Source organism: Chenopodium album, chromosome 24 (assembly GCF_948465745.1).
Source record: "Chenopodium album chromosome 24, dcCheAlbu1.1, whole genome shotgun sequence".
Taxonomy (NCBI): Eukaryota; Viridiplantae; Streptophyta; class Magnoliopsida; order Caryophyllales; family Amaranthaceae; genus Chenopodium; species Chenopodium album.
This window is the reverse complement of record NC_137857.1, coordinates 16,715,145-16,733,629: the sequence shown is the minus strand read 5'-3', so window position 1 is coordinate 16,733,629 and position 18,485 is coordinate 16,715,145. Positions and strand designations below refer to the sequence as shown.

Sequence of the window (18,485 nt, the reverse complement as noted above, 5' to 3'; positions counted from 1 at the left end):
TTTTCGTTTTCAATAAAATTTTCATCTTCATTCTTTCTTGCTTTGTTTTGCTCGAGGACGAGCAAAAGTTTAGCTTGGGGGAATTTGATGAGTGACATTTATGGCACTCATTTGGTTCCTTTATGGATGATTTCTATTTCATTTTATCTCTCTTTTCTTTAGTTTTCCTTAGTTTTATTCTTGTTTTCTTTATTTTATACTTTTTGTAGTTAGTTTCTCTATTTCATGCTTTTTCTAGTTTACTTGTTATTTTTCTCTTTTACTTGCTTTTTATCATTTGTTTGTAGGTGGTAATTGATTGTCCAAGAATTCCCGAGCTTCCTCTCTATGAGCTTTCATTGTTTTCATGCCTAGAGATGGTGCAAGAAGCTTCAAGTCTAGGGTGGATCCAAGAGGCAAACTTCAAGGCTTTGTATATGCCTTCTTTATGGCTTATACTTTTCAAGAAATTCAAGAAAGTTTCTGCCTACTTTGTCCTCCATCATCATCATCTAGGATGTGTGCACCGCTGGACGAAGAGAAGAAGGGGGAAAGACCCAGCCAGGTGCGGGCGCACCAAGGGAGTGTGCGGCCGCACATTGGTCGGGTGCGGCCGCACACCTGGTGCGTGCGGGCGCACCAACCTGGGTGTGTCCCGTGCGCACCATTCTCTCTCCTCTGAGCGCCCGCACCTACGAGGGTCTATTTTTGGGCGTCAATACCGACCTCCTCTTTGTATATATAGTTATTTCTACCTATTTTTAGTAAGAAGTTTTTAGATTGAATTTGATAGTTAGTTTTGGGAGAATTTTAGAGAGAGAAACTCAAGAACTTTAGAGAGAGAAACTCATGATTTTTGGTGATTTCTCAAGGATTCCTCATTGTATTTGATCTTTAGATCAAAGTTTTGTAAGGATTTTCTTCTTAATTTCAATACAAGTTTGATTTTAGTTGATTTCATTTGTTTTCCATGATATTGATGATTGATTTGGTTATTGATTGAATTTTGATTGATTTTGATTGATTGTTGGTTTAATCTTTAATTTCAATTATGTTGATGATGAAATTGATGATTGTTGTAGTTTTGATCTTGATTCCTATGGCTAGTGAGTAGTTTCCTAGCTAGGGAAATGGTGAAGCATGTTTGAATAATGGATTAGAGTAATTTGGGGATAATTGATGGAGTTGATGATATGATTAAATTTGGTTGATAATTCATGTGCATGTGTATGATTAATTGAGGTTTGGCCATCTTTGATTATTGCACTAGATTGCATTGTGAGCTTGCTATGATACGGACCATTGATTAGTAACTTGCAATTTCACGATTGAGGTGCTTTGTGACGTTCCCTAGGTAGTGTTTAGCGTAGTTGACGCTAGTTAGACCTCTAGGTGAACCATCTTAGTATGCTCTCTTAGATACATGATGATCTTCCTTCATATCACTTGACTTAGTCGGTTTGACCTCCCAAATTACCATTTTCCATTACAATTACATGTGGATCCATTGCCCTAGTGTCTTTATATTGATTTCATATAAGTTCTTGCATCATTTAGCTCTAGCTCTAGTTTCCTTCATAAACCCCTTTTACTTGACTTCGAAATAGCTTGACTTAGACATTGTGCATTCGACCTCCATTCCTTTGGGTTCGACCTTGACTTACCACTACGCTAAATAGGGGTTTGTTAAGTTACAAATTTTGTTTGATTGGGTGGGGTGGTAGCCCAACGACCTACCGTTCTCCTTCCCATCAGGTCACCTTTGCCCAAGAACAAAGGAGTCAGGGTCACATCCCAAATCCAAACAAATGGATATGAGATATCGCCTCAGTTATGAGATCATTGACCGGCGGAAGGTCACGTTCTGCAAAGTTTTATTATGAGTGAGAAATCACTAAACCCCTTCCATAGACAAAGGTATGAAAGTCATATTAAAGTCTTGGATTGAAGCTAATTATGTAATTTAAGTTGTGTATGTTTGTGAAAACATATTACATAAGAAAATACATCAATTTGCAGAATTATGTTTAAAATAGAAATTGTCATTTCTCTTATTTAATTATGGTTTGAAATTAAATAAAATGTCCAAAATAATTATGAATTGATGGGCTCACTAGGTTGATGACCTTTTGAATGAAACCCCACAGGTGAACAAAATTCATATATTATTTAAGTTCCTAGTTCGAAATCATTAAAATGGACATAAATGATTTCAATGAATGGACTAGCATGTAAGATTGATTGGATAGCGCAGTTTCATGGGCTATAGGGGCATAGTGATGCTCGGTCAATCACTGGATATGCATGAATGATGCATGATCGAACTATTGACCTACTTTGAAGTTCAAGTATTGAGCTTCCGTATATATTAGTGGATTCCTTTGACATGAGTGGAACATTGATTTCATTCAATGGATGTTATGGCTGTGGTACACTCAAACGTCTGCCCGTAACTGGAGATTATAAAGGGTGTTTCCCGGTCATTCAGAAGTTGAGTGGGAGGCTTGTTGCCACAAGATTGGATAGAGTCTACCTATTAAATTAGGAAATGTGTCATGGCCGCTTGAAGAGGGAGAATTCAGAAAATACGTGGTCGCGTTCAAATGCATTTCTCAGTAATCATTTGGTTTTGTAATTCTAACTCAGATTTCAAGAAACGATTTGTAGATTAATATGATCTCGACATGTGATGCAATCATATTATCAAATCGACATATACATTGACTTAAGAAATTTGAATATTGCACCCTTGTCTCAGACAAGTGGGAGATTGAAGGAGTTATGTCTTCGTCGTGTGCAATTACTAGATATATAATTGGATCAAATTATGGAGATAATTAAGTCCGGACATTTGGGTCGTCGTTTTGCCATAGCTAGAGGTACTTACGATCTTTGGACTAGAAATAGGCCAAAGCCCAATTGGACGGATCCTATAAGGTCACACAAAGGGGCTAGATCGAGCATTAGAGGACGAGGCCCATCATGGGCCTCATCACTCTAGGTGGCCGGCCATATGGGGCTTAGAGAGGCTATTGGGCTTCGTGCCCTAGTCTAATTATAATGAGATTATAAATAGACTAGGTGCCTAGGTTTGCATGTAAGGAATTTACTGATCATTTAGATCAAAACCCTAATTAGCAAACACGAAACCAACCCCCTCTCATACTCCCTCTCTCACGGCTCTCTCCTCCTCCCGGCACCGGTGGTGTCTCGTGGTGGTGGTGGTTCGTGCGGTGGTCGGTTGTCCGAAAAGGTGGTGATCGCGGTTTTCCTCAATCACTCGACCAATCTAGTATTGGTGGACGGCTCGTTCGAATCTCGTGGACTAAGTAGAGGAGCAACACTTGGGGCTCTATTCTCTCCCTGATTTGCCTGTGGAATAGCTTCGTGGAATTCACGCTTCAAAGGTATGATTATGTGTCTTGTGTGTTATGCATGTGATCCTTGGATTAGGTACTTTATTGAATATGATTCATATATGTTATTTCCGCTGCGTAGTACCTATAAACTCCTACAAAAAGCACTACAGACGGAAGTTATTCAGGCGCATACGTCTGTCAAACATGTGCCCTAGCCCGCAGGCGGCTAGGAAGCACTCGTCCCTGAACCATGCGCTTTTGGGGATCCAGTTCTTAGGAACCTTTATTGTTTCCCCAGTTGACAGTGTCGCGTCTGTGAGGCCGAAGAAATCAGCCTCAATTATTTTGTCGAAGTCCTCATCCGGGATCCGAGGAAGACAACACTTCCGACCCAGAAGGTCGGGCTTCTTATTATACTGGCGGAGCTCGAAGTTCTCCCGCTTGGTGGGAGCCGTCAGCAGGTATAACCTATGCTTCCAGCCGTCAAATTTGGAGACCTTATCCAAGGTCATCATATATTGGGGGAACGTGGTTAGAGTATACCACGCCCTGTACCCGCCTGGGTTGCGGCTGAGATAATGCATCTTGGTGAAGGCTTCCCAGCCGGGGTGAATCCCTTGGAATTCACAGGCGGCAACATACCCCAGAATATTTGCCCAAGAATTAGGGGTAAGTTGCCAGACTCCGAGGCCATAGCCTCTCAAAATTGCCTTCACCGCCTGGTGAAGGGGGAAGCGAAGACCCGCCTTGAACGTCGCTTCGTAACAGCCGAAGTAGCCGTTTGCGTTGCGTTCAGTGTCTTCCCAAGAAATGGTGCCGTCTGGGAAAGGCACCCTTATTTTCCACCCGTCTCCCATTGGGTGCATCTTCAAGAAATTGTCAAGACCTTTTTCCATAAGGCCAATGTCTTTTGAGGAGACGTGGATTTTGAAGGGATCATCCTTCTCCTTCCAATTCTTCTTTTCCTCTTCCTCGCTATCCACAAGCGGAGGAAGATCATCACTGCTCTCGGAAGAGGAGACGTCAAGACCACTTCCCGTCTCCTCCCCATATAGAGAAACGGAAGCTGAGGCGGCCTCCTCACCGCCTTGGTCGTTGACCTCCTCCCCGCTTTGGTCGCATTCCACTAAAAAGGAATCAGGAGGAGTTGGGGGGCCACGCGGAGGGGATCTCTCCGGAGCCGTCTGGTGTCCAGAGCCAGACGTCTCCCCCTCAGGCGTTTGGCCGCCTGAGCCATCACTTCTATAATCCGGGTCTCGTGCCGTCTGCATAGTCTGAGCCATTGTGTCATGCACAAACGCGCAAATGGTCGGAATCCAAGCATGAGGGTGGTCCCAACACCCTAAGACGGCACTACCAGTCCTAGACTCAGCCGTCCCTGGTGAACGGCTGGATTCTACCCTAGGTTGTGCCGTGTGTGTTGGTGATGAATCCATTTATTGCAAGGAATATATACAAGCGGAAAAATGAAAAAAGAGCTGAGAGAGTCAGAGACGGTACCTTTAGATTTGAGATCTGAAGGTAGACGGGTCCGCCTGTGTTGGTGCGACTGAGTTTCTTCGAATTTGCGTCTGACTCAGACGGATGACTTCTGTTCTCTCTTTCAAGATTCTCTCTAAGTTTACTCTGAAATTTTTGTGAAGCGTACCAAAATTATGAGGGTAAACGGCTATATAAAGAGGGTAAATGAAGGGGTATTCCCGTAATTTACTCAGAAGTTGAATAGTAAAATTTCGGCGGTAAAATTACCACCACTCAGAGAGTGGCACGTGTCACAGATGCCACGTGGCGTGCCACGTCACATCTGTGAGGGGCAAATGTTTAGGGTAATTTTACCCCTACATGTGGCCCAATCAGAGGGTGACACGTGTCAGCCCGGGGATGGTCTAAAATGGACCTATCCCTGTTTGACACGTGTCATTCTGGATATTTGGGGGAAAAAGTCGGCCTTCAGGCCCAAATCCCGAGAAAGCCGCAATGTGGCGCAGCCCACCTCTGATTAGGGTTCTGTCACCTAATCAGGGGCACAAATCCTAAGGACCCTATAAATAGGGGGATTCCCCTCTTTTGGGGGACACGTTTTTCCATTTTATTACAAACTGTCCCTTTGATAGAGACAACTGAGCTAGAAGACCTAGCAGATTCCCACCTAAATTTCTGCACCTTTTTCTCTCCTTCAAGTTACTAACTTGATCGTCGGAGGCGGAGCACCGACCAACAGGTGTCTCCGTTTGTCTTGCAGGTACAGGCCGCTCCGGACCAGTCTTCGAGCTGTAACTCTCCCGAGGAACAAAAAACACCCAAAACACCAACATCTTACATTAGGAACCCAGTAAAAAAGGGTGTTTTAGCCAAAATTGTGGATCCAAAATTAACCATGGGGATGGTGAACATAATCATGGTGGATTCGGTTGAAGCAGCTAGAGCGATGGCGGAGGGCGCATTGGGTGATTCTGACCTTATACGAATTACTCCCCGGAACTACACAACACCAGCTCACTTACCCGACCTGGCGGACTTAGCTATCCATCCAAAGGTGTTCAAAGTGTTCGTTAGGTGGTTCATCAACACCTGTGGTGGTCTGAAAGGCCCTGGATCAGAGAAGATAATACCAAATTCAATCAAAGGTATAATAGATCCATCCCCTAGTCTTCCCCCTGTCATGGAGATGTGTTTGTTGTCAAAGGGGGAACATTCCCTCAGCCTACAAAGTTACAGGAATGATTTCAAGTTGTTCAAGGTTGACGCCCCATTTTTGGCAACTCAGTTGTCTCTGGTGTGGTCGCCAAACTCCAGCAACAGATTAGATGGGAGAATCACTAAGGTAATGGTAAATGTAACTGACCCACAGATAGTTGATTTAAGGGTCAGCAACTCAAAATTTCTGATATGGAATTGTAGGGATATTGCTAGGGAGGAGTTCGGTCCTTTGATGAACACGGCAATAGAGTTGCATATGCCGGACGTTGTAATATTAACAAAAACAAGGGTGTCCGTACACATGGCTCGTATAATTGTTCAAGGATTCTATCCTTACCGTGTCACAGGCATTTCAAAATCAGATGATGTGGGTGGTGCAATTATAATGACATTTACAAAGGAGCTTTTTGTGAATTTGCAAAGTTCAACTCTAAAATCAGCCACCTGGGGGATAAAACCCCAACCATGAATTCTCTTTGTTGTATTTGGTGGATAACATGTAACCATTACATTACTGCATCACAGTAAACTTAGGTTAACTTTTTGAGTAGCCCAAATGTTTATGTATTTTATAATTTCAAAATTTAGGCTACTTACTGGGCTAGATCCAATTTTCAATATACATTTTGGTGTAGCCCCATGCGTTTATATATTTATGTTTTAAATTTAAGCACCTATTTAATAATTCCTTTCATAAACTATGAACCATTAAATATAAAATATTAAAAGGACTACCAGAAGCCCAAACATGATTGTTTTGTGCAATGTAGCTAATACCAATAGAAAAAAAAGGGCCCAGGCCCAAAAAATAGATACACAACTCTAACTATGTGAACCCATTTCAGTAACATTAATTAACGAACTGAGTGGACCTTGTAATTAAAGATCAGCATTTACAGTAAAAGGCCACGTGAATGGACCTAGTAGTAGCCCAATTCATTACTGGTAATTATAGGCAAATCCAACAACACTACAGATTCAGGTTTTAAGATGAATACGAGGAAGAGGACATAACTCTAAAAATTATGAATTTTTTTAACTTCCATTTATTAGAATAAACAAATAAATAGCAGAAGTTGCACATTGATACTAAAAATACATTGAAAACAGTAGCTTCATGAAGACAGGGTTGTCGGAAAACTTATTGTCTCTTGATATCCATCAACTGGTTTGATGGGCTGCTGTGGAACAAAATCAGTGGTGGCACGATAATGTTAACACCATCATCATGTCACGGGGGTACTTACAAGTTGATTTTAGGCGAAGTAGAAGACACAGTTGAGCAAAATTCAATACCTACACGAGACATTTAACCATATTAATATTCAAACCTGTAACTGGTTTCATATTTACAAAGGTCAGATACGTGCAAGGACTAACAGTTTGTTTCTGAAACACGAATGGCGAATGCAACTGTGTGGTGTACAATTCCAAAGAACAGCGCCGCTTAAGGAATACCGCAACACTTGATAAGTGGGGCAGACAACTGCTATCATTTACGACTCTACTCACCTGGTACAAGAATAGCCAAATCAGATGTCCTGATAAAACATCATATACAGGACAGTAAACCAAAAATTTGCCAATTACTCACCTGCGAAACAAGGACCATTGCTCCACAACAACCGTTTTCTATCAATCTTCTCAATAAGTGCATACAGTCGGTGTTAATTCCTACACCAGCACCAAAGATAATATTCACAGGCTGCATCATGCGTATGCGTTGCTCAGTTAGCATCCGTTATAAGCAACAACCAATGAACTAGTTTACACAGAAAAAGACAAATGAACAGAGTCACATAAACCCACAAAACACCTACCCTCTGCACTGAGTATTTTGAAACTTGTAGCTCATTCAAGTACAGTTTCCAAGCAATGATATGAATCACCTGAACCATTTCGAAAGCTTTAGCAGCATCATGGCTAATAGACCTAAGGATAATGAGAAACCGATAGTTACACACAACTTGAACTACTTATGTTATACGCACCAGTGAGGCATAACCAACTACGCACATACCTCTTTATACGGTCATGAAACGAAACATCTATTACCAATTCCCGTCCGTTGAAACAGCTGTTCAGCTCCCTTGTATTCGAGGCATGATAGCTGGATAAACAATGGCAAAAAACGCATTCCATAGGCTCATCCCGTAAACGATATTGCCTTAGGTTCTTTCTCATAGTCACGCGCCTTGGTGTGGGCATCTTCCTTTTCCGTGGCCAACCTACTGCCAAGGGATCCTGCAAAGTTGAGGATTCAATTTTAAGTAACATGTTTATACTCACAACGGAAAGGCAAAACATTTCCAATGAACATGGACTCCAGCCGTACCTCAACATCAGGTCCTTGTGTGTCCCTTGCTAATAGGGGATGTGATTCACCATACGCCACATCCAAACTCTATAAACAGGTTCACAAACCATTAATCTTCCACTATAACAAATCAGAAAAGGCAAAAAGGAAAATTACATGACACAATAGCACTCACACCAAAAACCCCGAAGTCACCACCGTCAGGCATGCGGTCCTCCTTCACAGCAGATCGAATCTCGTTCATTGTCCAAGCTTGTATCCTCGGAAATAACCCCCAACTCACCGGTTGCCTCTCAAGGCGGTCAAGATAGAAGACCTGCACCATTGTAATATCGTCTTGTAAAGTTGATAAGACAATAACATATACAGTAACACAATTAGAAAGATAGTAAATTTAGATACCACTGCGAATATAAGACATCCTCCGCAGCCACTAGCGTAACAGCTGGCATAAAACCTGCGTGCAAATGTAGCTACACTATCCATAAGCTTCTTCAAGACAAGACTACACCAGTCGTATTCCGAAGCTTCGGAGGCACATGTTAAAGATGGAACTAGATCTGAAGCGAGCCTTGAAGACTGTGTAGGACACAACAACATCTCCAGTGAAAGTAACAAAAACAACATCTTAAACTCATCTCCATCCTCCTCCCCCCAATAACCCTCAACCCTCTCCATTAATTTCTTATCCACAGGGATGCCCTCGGATTTATACTGTCGACCTGTTTTGTTTGATTTACTACTCCATGCTTTGCCATACCTACCCATTATTTCATTAACCTTTCCCTTTCTAGCAAACGTTAAAGAGTTGTAGCATGGTACACACATCCCTCTATTTGGAATACCAAGTACCCAATGTACTTGGTTTTTTGAAAGAGCAAACACCCTCCCATCTGCACATCTTAATGTGTAGTTCAAAGGATCAATACAACTCATTAGCCAATAAGAAACTGCCTTGGGAGGTGCATGTCTCCAGCAAAATGTAACAGCCCCCCAAACCCCATTTCCACAACCCAGCGAGTCCTACGCTCATCGAAAGTTTGACAAATCCTTCCGAAGGTCTCAACACGACATGTAGTGTTGGGCGACTGAAACAAGATAACAAGGCTAATTGAAATAAATACAGGGAATATCAGACAAACCTAAGATGTTGTTTGCAAAACCAGTATCACATCAATTCTTACCCTACTTCTAGCTTCTTCTCGAGTCTTTAACACCTGACCTCTAGCTTTTACTTGCCCACCAATCGTTAATGACTCATCCTACAACAACATAACATATACAGACCTATACATCATCAATGAAAACTATGATGCTGAAACATATAAACAGAACGGTTCAAACATATAACCAGAACGCATACATCAGCAGCAAATACCTTAAAAATTTCAGGAGATAGACTCTTCAATGGTGGCTCCTTGTAAGAAGCAACAACCTAATACATCAAATTTAACAATTTCTATCAAGGATAAGATTAACAACTCATGAGAGACAAACAAACACTACTTAATACCTGTTTAATACAACCTGCTCGAGTTCCAAATGATTTCCTCTTTAAACTTTTTCTCCCTTCCAAACGTTGATGCTAAAAATACACATGATTATAAAATCAATAAATCATACAAGTCCAGCAACTATTGTAAACAATACTGGTAATTAATCAACAGAAAACAATGAACAACACCACAATTACTAACTTTAAGATGCAACATTATACAAATTTAATTAAATTCAGGTAAAAATTCAAATTGAACAAATTGAACAAATTGAACAATTGAATTATTGCTTTCCGACATTACTAACATTCCCACGGTACTTAATATACTAATTTCAATTACAATTGCAGGTAAAAATTTGAATTGAACAAATTGAACTATTTGAATTATTGCTTTCCGACAATACTAACATTCCCACAGTACTCATTTTACTAATTTCAATTAGAATTGCATTATCGAGCTAAATGTGAAACGAATGGTACCGTAATTTGGGATCCGACTTCTACTACGAAAATGTCTTCATCAGAACAATTGAGCTCCATAAAACCTTCAGTCTTCTTATCCTCGACAGCGGTAGTCTTCAACATCCGGTCAGAGTTGGAAAATTCACAGTGCAAACCACGAAATCCAGTTTAGAAATATAAAAAAACCATCATTTAACTCGCTTCGTATGAGAGATTGCTGAATTCGCTTCGAAAGAAACAGACGGAGAAAGCTGAACTTAGGGTTTTCTAAGAGAGAGAAAGAGAAACAAATTTCGAAGAGAGAGAAACCTAAAACGTTAACGACTGTTAACGTCCGACAATAACAGACCCACTCACAACGGAGGACATAAAACGGAGCCTTATGTTGATATTCCAACTCTGACCCTTACTTAATGCGTCAATTGACATCAACACCCCTATATCAACGTGGCTCATTGATATATATATCAATATGGATTTGGCCGTTATTTTGTGATGGGTTGTTGGGTTGTTTGGGAAGAAGTAACCTATTTAATCTTAGATTAATCTTAGGAAGCCTAATAGGAATTTAGAAATAATATGCAATTTGCAAGGATTGTCTATATCCATATGTTGCTGCTACTCTTAGATCAGAAATTGTAATACCCCGTATTTTTAAATCCGTTTACTAATTATCAAACTATGGGTTTTTCCGAGATATTTCAAATATTATTTTATTATATAAAAATAATTTATTTAAGTCATTATATACAAATGACAATTTTATAATTACGTTTTATAATGAGTTTGATTATACTAATCAAGTTAAAGTTATCATGCTCGAAAGCCGGATTTTCTACCTTAAATCCTTTGTTCCCGAGCCAAATATTTTCTTCCCGAGTCATACTACAAGTGCCAAAAGTATTTAGTATCCTCTTTGCTTAAGTCAACTCAAAACACCACACAAATTGCTCCACGTAGCTCCCTTATACACCATTCATCCTCATTTTCGTTCCAAGCTTGAGCAGTCTCGGAAAACACCTCCGATCAAGGTCCATCCGTGGTCCGATTTGGCTGAAATTTTGACACCTTGTTTGAGACATTCCAATCTTCTATTTCAATAGTGTGATTGTTGTTTGGTGCTATAGATCAAAAGTTACGGCTTTCGAACAGAAACGCGTTTTCTTGCTTCTAGAACATCTTCATGTCGGCAAAAATGGAACCAAAGTTCCCACTTGTTCTTCCATTAATGGAGATAGCTGAAATAGTGCCTAATTGAGGCTATAAATAGCCATGAAAATCAGTCACACTTCCCACATTCATCTTTCCCAAACTACTCTCTTTATCTTCCATCTTCTCCTTTCTAAATCTTTCTTTGTTTCCTCTTTCTTCCTCTTTGGCCGAGAACACCACAACCACCACCTCTCCGACCACCTTACTGCAGCCCTCTTACCGTTGCCGTCGCTGCCACCCATAGGTAGTCCCTCCACCTTCCTCCATTGCTTGATTATCTAACCTTCCAACCTTGTTTTGATACTACATTATTGTTGTTGATATTGTTCTTCATTTTAGGTCATGCTATTACTACTACTACTGTACACTACTAGTACACATATATACTAATGATGATCTACCATTATAAAGTATTAATAATTGTTATTATCTTGATTAAATCACATCAAACAACTACACTATACATATTACCACTACTACATACTAAAATAAGTACTACTACTATTCATGATGTTATAAGTATTATTATCATTACATTGTTGGTGTTTTGCTACTACTACTACTCCTACTACATATTATTATTATTATTATTATTATTATTATTGTTATTATTATTATTATTATTATTATTATTATTATTATCGTCATTAATAATATAACTAACTCTCTTAATATTAAAAAGGTTTCTTGAATTATGAAAGTATAAACATTACAAGAGTTAAACTAATTGACCGTGCACAACTAAGTCAAGGGTCTGCATTTTATGTACTAGTGTTTATGGGTTGAAGAGTTTTTGATTAGGACTTTGTGTTTATTGTAGTAGGGATTTCAAGTTCATAATTAGGAACTTCGTGCTTGTTTTGCAAGGATCAAGGTACGTACACGTGGCTAGATCTTTATAAAATGACTTTTATAAAACGTGATTTACATGTTAAGTGATTTCGAACCATGTTAAATAATTGAGAAATATATTTCGGTGAAGCATGTTTTAATTGTTTAATCTCAAATGTTTAAGTATTTTATGTGGTTGATTATAAACTTGTATTGATATTCAAGGTGTTTAAAAAGGAAGTTTTATTTGTTTAAATTATCCCGATTATGGGATATTGGAAAGTTTATTTATCAGGATTTATTCCTTGGATCTTTGGATTTTTAACTCCCACTATGCGGAGTAAGTTGAAGACTATGGACTTTGTATGACCTAGTCTTTCCCCTTGATAGCACTATGTAAAGGAGTTACTAGCTTGGGGGGTGTGCACACTTAGGTGGTAAAATGATTTACGAAAATGAGGATTGATCCATCCTATTCGGAATTATCTTTGGAAAGTTGGTTGTTTCGGAAATTGGTTCTTTTGACAAGTTTTTATACGTGAATTTCTATTCATGAATGGTTTGGATAAATTATGATTTATTAAAGTTAAATCTCTTCGAAAGCATGTTTAATTCATTAAATTGATTTTACATGACTAGCATTTGTATGTACTTAGCATTTTGGCTAATACGTATTTGTTTTGTTTTGGCTTGGCCCTACTTATCATTTTGATGGGTAGATAGGTGATGGCGATCGGACAACATGAACTATGTGCTGCATTGGGAACGATAGGCGGTGATCACCTAGTTTAACTTAATAAACATAGTATTAGTAGTGTAGTTACTTTGGAAGTGTATCAAACTATTATTATAACTATTATTACTACTATTATTATTATTAATGAAAGACAAGAACTATTTTCCGCTGCAAAACTCTGTTAAGCCTTACGTAATCACGTGGCGGTAATACTCCCATGTTACTCCCTAAAGTTGGATTATTATTGTTAATATTAGAGAGTAATTTGGGGGTGTTATAGAAATTTACACTATATTTGGCTCCTTATGATCTTTCTACTCCCATACCTAAACAACCTCCCGTGCCCCATAAGATAGAAATTTATACAACATTTAACTCTTTATGATCTTTCTGTTGCTGCAGCTGCTAGCCATGCCAAGGCTACTGCCGCAGCTGTCGGCCCTGCCTAGACTTCTACTGCAGCTATTGTTGCCCCTGCCGTGGCTGGCTACTTCGGCTTTGTTACCTGCTATTGTACATACATGTTACTCGGGAGTTCTTAAAGTAAAGAAAAACGGGAAGCTGCTGTGAGCAAGAGTGCAGCTTGTGCACCTTAAAGGCCTGTGATGAGGAGCAACAGAAAAATGAGCAGAAGCAATATTATTTATTTACTTTAATGATGTTTTAATTTACTTTTTAGGCTTTTTTATTTACTTTTGAGGTATATTGATTTACTTTTACTTCCGATGTATAATATGAAGGATTTATGTCTTTATCGTGTGCAATTACTAGATATATAAACGGATCAAATTATGGAGATAATTAAGTTCGTACATTTGGGTCGTCGTTTTATCATAGTTAGAGGTAGTAATTATCTTTGAACTAGTAAAATAGGCCAAAGCCCAATTTGATGAATCCTATAAAGTCACACAAAGGGGCTAGATCGAGCATTAGAGGACGAGGCCCATCATGTAGGGGAATAAGGAGGGTTTTGGGATTTGTGCATGCCCTAGTCTAATTATAATGGGATTAAAAATAGACTAGGTGCATAGGGTTTGCATGTAAGCAATTGACTGATCATTTTATCAAACATTCAAATCCTAATTAGCAAACACGAAGCCTGACCCTCTCATACTCCCCCCTCTCTCTCACGGCTCTCTCCTCCTCCTCGGCGCCGGTGGTGTCTCGTGGTGGTGGTGGTTCGTGCGGTGGTCGGTTGTCCACAAAGGTAGTGATCGCGGTTTCCTCAATCACTCGACCAATCTAGTATTGGTGGACGGCTCGTTCGAATCTCGTGGACTAAGTAGAGGAGCAACATTTGGGGCTCTATTCTCTCCCTGATTTGCCCGTCGAATAGCTACGTCGAATTCACACTTCAAAGGTATGATTATGTGTCTTGTGTGTTATGTATGCGATTCTTGGGATTAGGTTCTTTATGAATATGATTCATGTTTTTCCGCATTATAGTACCTATAAGCTCCTACACTGGTATCAGTTAGCCTCTTACATGAACGCGCTAGATCATAATAATACGATTATTTGATGTCCATGTTAATTTTATAATCAATTAAGCGGGAGAAATTAATTTAATTATGGTTCAATTGTTATATTTAATGTGAGTAAACTTTTGGAATCGATTAAATGTCATTTAATTATGCTCAAATAGCCATGAAGAGGACCGATTTTAGCATTAATATGTTCAAAATTTTCGAACCCCCTAACCCTAATTTCGAATTTCTTGAAAATCCTAACCCTAAAATATGATTTTTATGCTTGATTCTGATTTAATTCGATTTGTTTTATGTTTCATAATTTTAATTGGATTGAATGTGATTTAGTTTTTTGATAAACCCTAATTTTATAGTTGAATGTGATTTAATTTTAATTTTATGGACTGATTTGATTTAATTATGATAAATGTTATTTTAATTAAATGAAAACACAAAAAAAAAAATTTAGGTCGGCAACCGCGACTGGTGGCGCTGCCACGGCGGCTGCGGACCAGGTGGTCAGTCTAGAGGGAAGGAGGGAGGGCAGGAGGTCCGAGGTGGCTGTGGGCAGCAGCGTGCGAGCATTGCACGGCTGATGTCGCGGCTGCTAGCATTGCTATTGCTGCCGTTTTTGCGGCAGTGGCTGCCGTAAGGCAGCCAGCCACCAAGGCTAGCCTTGGCTGGCCACGCACGGTGACCTACAGCACAACAGGTGCTACTGCACGCTGCTGCCTTATGGCAGTGGCTGCTTGATAAGCAGCCAGCCACCATAGCTAGCTTTGCTAGCCAACCACGATGGCCGGCGTGTGTGGCTTGCGGTTTTCAAAAAAAAAAAAAAAAAATTCTGTTTTGAAAAATTATTTCAAGATAATTACAAATCATTTTGGGATAAAGTCAGTTTTATTTTAGGATAAAATCTTTTGTTTTAGGATAAAATCAAATATTCTAAAGTTGTTAAATTTGATCTTATCCATATTTAAGTTGTTAAATTGGTAATTATTCATAATTAAAGTGGTTAATTTTGGATAAGATTGATTAGGACATTCTGAGCATATTCCAAAAGGATAATAATTGATTTAAATAATGTGATTATCCCATAATTAGATTAGGATATAATTGATTTTAAAATTATTTGATTGGCTAGTAATTAGGGTAGAATCTCTTAAATTTGTTAGGATAATCATGGAAGATTAAATATTATTTATCTTTCTAGATTAAAATATGATTTGATTCTATCTCTTGACTAAATTAAATATATATTATTTTATAAACGGTCATGAATAATATACGATATTATCTAATTATGATTAAAATATAAGATATTTTAGGAAATGCGTTGACTTTATCATGAACATTCGATGTTGTAGTTTAGACAAGCATGTTATGTGATTTATTATATGGCAAGCTATGCCCGATATTGAAATTAGTTATGATTTTGATTGTAAAAGTTATGTTATTTTCTCTAGATTTGTGGTTTACAAATCTTTATTATTGTTGTAAATGTCGTGTGACTTTTTGGTAAAACAAGGCTATGGGCTAAAAAGTGATCAACATAAGCACCCTCCAGTTATATTTAATCTTGTATATAAAATACAAATAGAATCAATATAGTGTACATGAATACTACAAAAGTAAAAAAGAGCATTTTTTTTTAAACAAAGGGACAAACATTACACATATCTCATATGGGCTTAGAGGTGATCAAGATAAGCACCCCTCCTAAAAAAAATAATTCAGGCATTGGTGGCTTAAAATCGGGTCTAGAAAAGCAATATATAAATTTATAGTTTTTTTTTTTTATTTTGTTAGGCCCGAAAAGCCCACTGGCCTAGTCTAATTTTTTTGAGTTATTAGGCAAGCATTGTTGGCCTTTCCATGGCCCAACCTAACTAAGTGTGCGTTTTTTTTTTTCGACTCAACCCATCCTTGATTAACTTTATATGGTTCGAAGTACTACAAATAACTTGTAATTACTTATGCTTACACTCTAGTGTAGGTAGATATACCTACACGGCTACACCTATCCCCTCCCCTCCCCCAACCCAACCCAACCCTACCCTACTCCACCTCATCTTCTAGCAAGTAACATTTCACATATCTCATTTGGGCCTAGAGGTGAACAAGATAAGCCCTGCGAATTTTAAGGTAGGCTTTGGTAGCTTGAAATCTCGTCCAACCTGACCCATTCCAAAAAAGTTTGGGTTATTCTAAGCTATGCCCTTGAGCTTGTTGAGTTTTGATTTTTGAAGGTGCACGTTTTTAAAATTATAAGTTATGCCCTCCAATTTAAGTTGTTTAATCAGCTGTATACTCTAACGTTAACTCGACTTTTTGTAAAAAATAGTAAGTAATAAGAAACGGATGAGAAAAAAGAAGAAGTACTACATCGAGAGCTTGACATGTCAATGGTTGCTTTTAGAAAAAAGAAGAAAAGGTGGATGAGAAAATGTGGGAAAAATGCTAAATGTTAATCCCCTTATATTACTCTAACCCAATTTTGGCAAGAATTTTATTTCCAAAGTGAAATAATTAAAAAGTTAATACAACTACTCACGTTGGGTTAACATCAGAGAGTATAATTGAATAAACACCTTAAATTAGAGAACATATCTTGTAATTTTGAAAAAACATGAACATGTCTTAAAAACTCAACAATTATAGGGACATCTTAGAAAAACTCAATGGGCCGTAGAAAAGCAATGTGATTTTTAGTTTTTTTTTTTTTTTTTTTTTTTTTTTTTTTTTTTTGCCTGGACCGAAGAGTCCACTAGGCCTAGTCTAATTTTACGGTTTTAAGGCAAACATTGTTGGCCTGATCTATGGCCCGACCTGACTATGCTTGATTCACCTTAATTTTGCTTATATGGTTTGATCTGATTCGAATGTCAGATTTAACCAAACTTTGCCCTTAAATATACAATAATCTATACCGAACAAATATATCAAATGGGGTCTTGTTAGATTCGTAATATTGTGTATTTTATTAAAATGTGATTTTCATAATTTTTTTCATTACGAAATTAAAGATATTTAGCGATAAAAATCTTCACATTAAACGATATCTAATCTAAACTTATTTTTTTTGAAATAAGTAAAAATAAGGTGAACTAAAGGCTTGTTCCCTTCAGCTTATTTTCGAATCAGTTTCGTTTCTAATTTCTTTCTCTCAAAAAATATCCAGTTCAATTCAGCTTCAATCAATTCAATTCAATAAATCAGAATAGACCCTAAACAAGGACTAAGCGTGTTTTTTTTCCAGCCCGATCTGTCCATTGATCATCTCTAATGAGCACGAGGATACTACTACATGTAACGAATCTATCTAATTCAAACCAGCCTAGACTATTCCAATTCAACCTCCCAAACCCTTCAAAGGACTTATATTACTACAGTATGTCAGTCGACATGGGCAACATCAGCAAATTCCAGAAGATTAACTTTCCCCAACACCACACACGTGGCACAATTCACATCCACTATATATGCACTTCTTCCCTTCCAATAAAAAAAAAAATTCGCATCCCAATTTAAAAACAAACAAAACAAAATAAAAAAAATTTATCTTCTTCTGTTATTCATCTAAAAAAAATCGTTAGGCCCCGGTAGCTGATTGTATTAGCAGATTGTATTAGTTGATTTGACTAACTGGTTATATTAGTTGGTTTGACTATCTAGTTATGATTAGATGATTGTTTAAAAATGTTTGGCAAACAATCCCTCTGTTTTTAAATATTTGCTCTACTTTTCATTTCCGGCCGTTTTTAAATACTTGTTCCATTTCCTTTTTTTTGAAAAGTTTTTACAATATTTAATTTATTTTCTCACACATGGTGGACCCAACATAACACTCTCTCTCTACCAATTCTTCCACTACTTTTGCTTTTTATAATTTTTAATTCTCTCAACTACCACTACCTCTAAA

General features: G+C 38.2%; 1 long non-coding RNA gene across 1 annotated transcript; it reads left to right on the top strand.

Annotated features, from left to right (window-relative positions):
* The first annotated feature begins 11,376 nt into the window (after positions 1-11,376).
* Positions 11,377-13,847, top strand: LOC145612704 (uncharacterized). Its single transcript, XR_014106683.1, has 4 exons — positions 11,377-11,771; positions 12,348-12,401; positions 13,078-13,133; positions 13,497-13,847. It is a non-coding gene; the product is annotated as an uncharacterized LOC145612704 (long non-coding RNA).
* Positions 13,848-18,485: the final 4,638 nt, after the last annotated feature.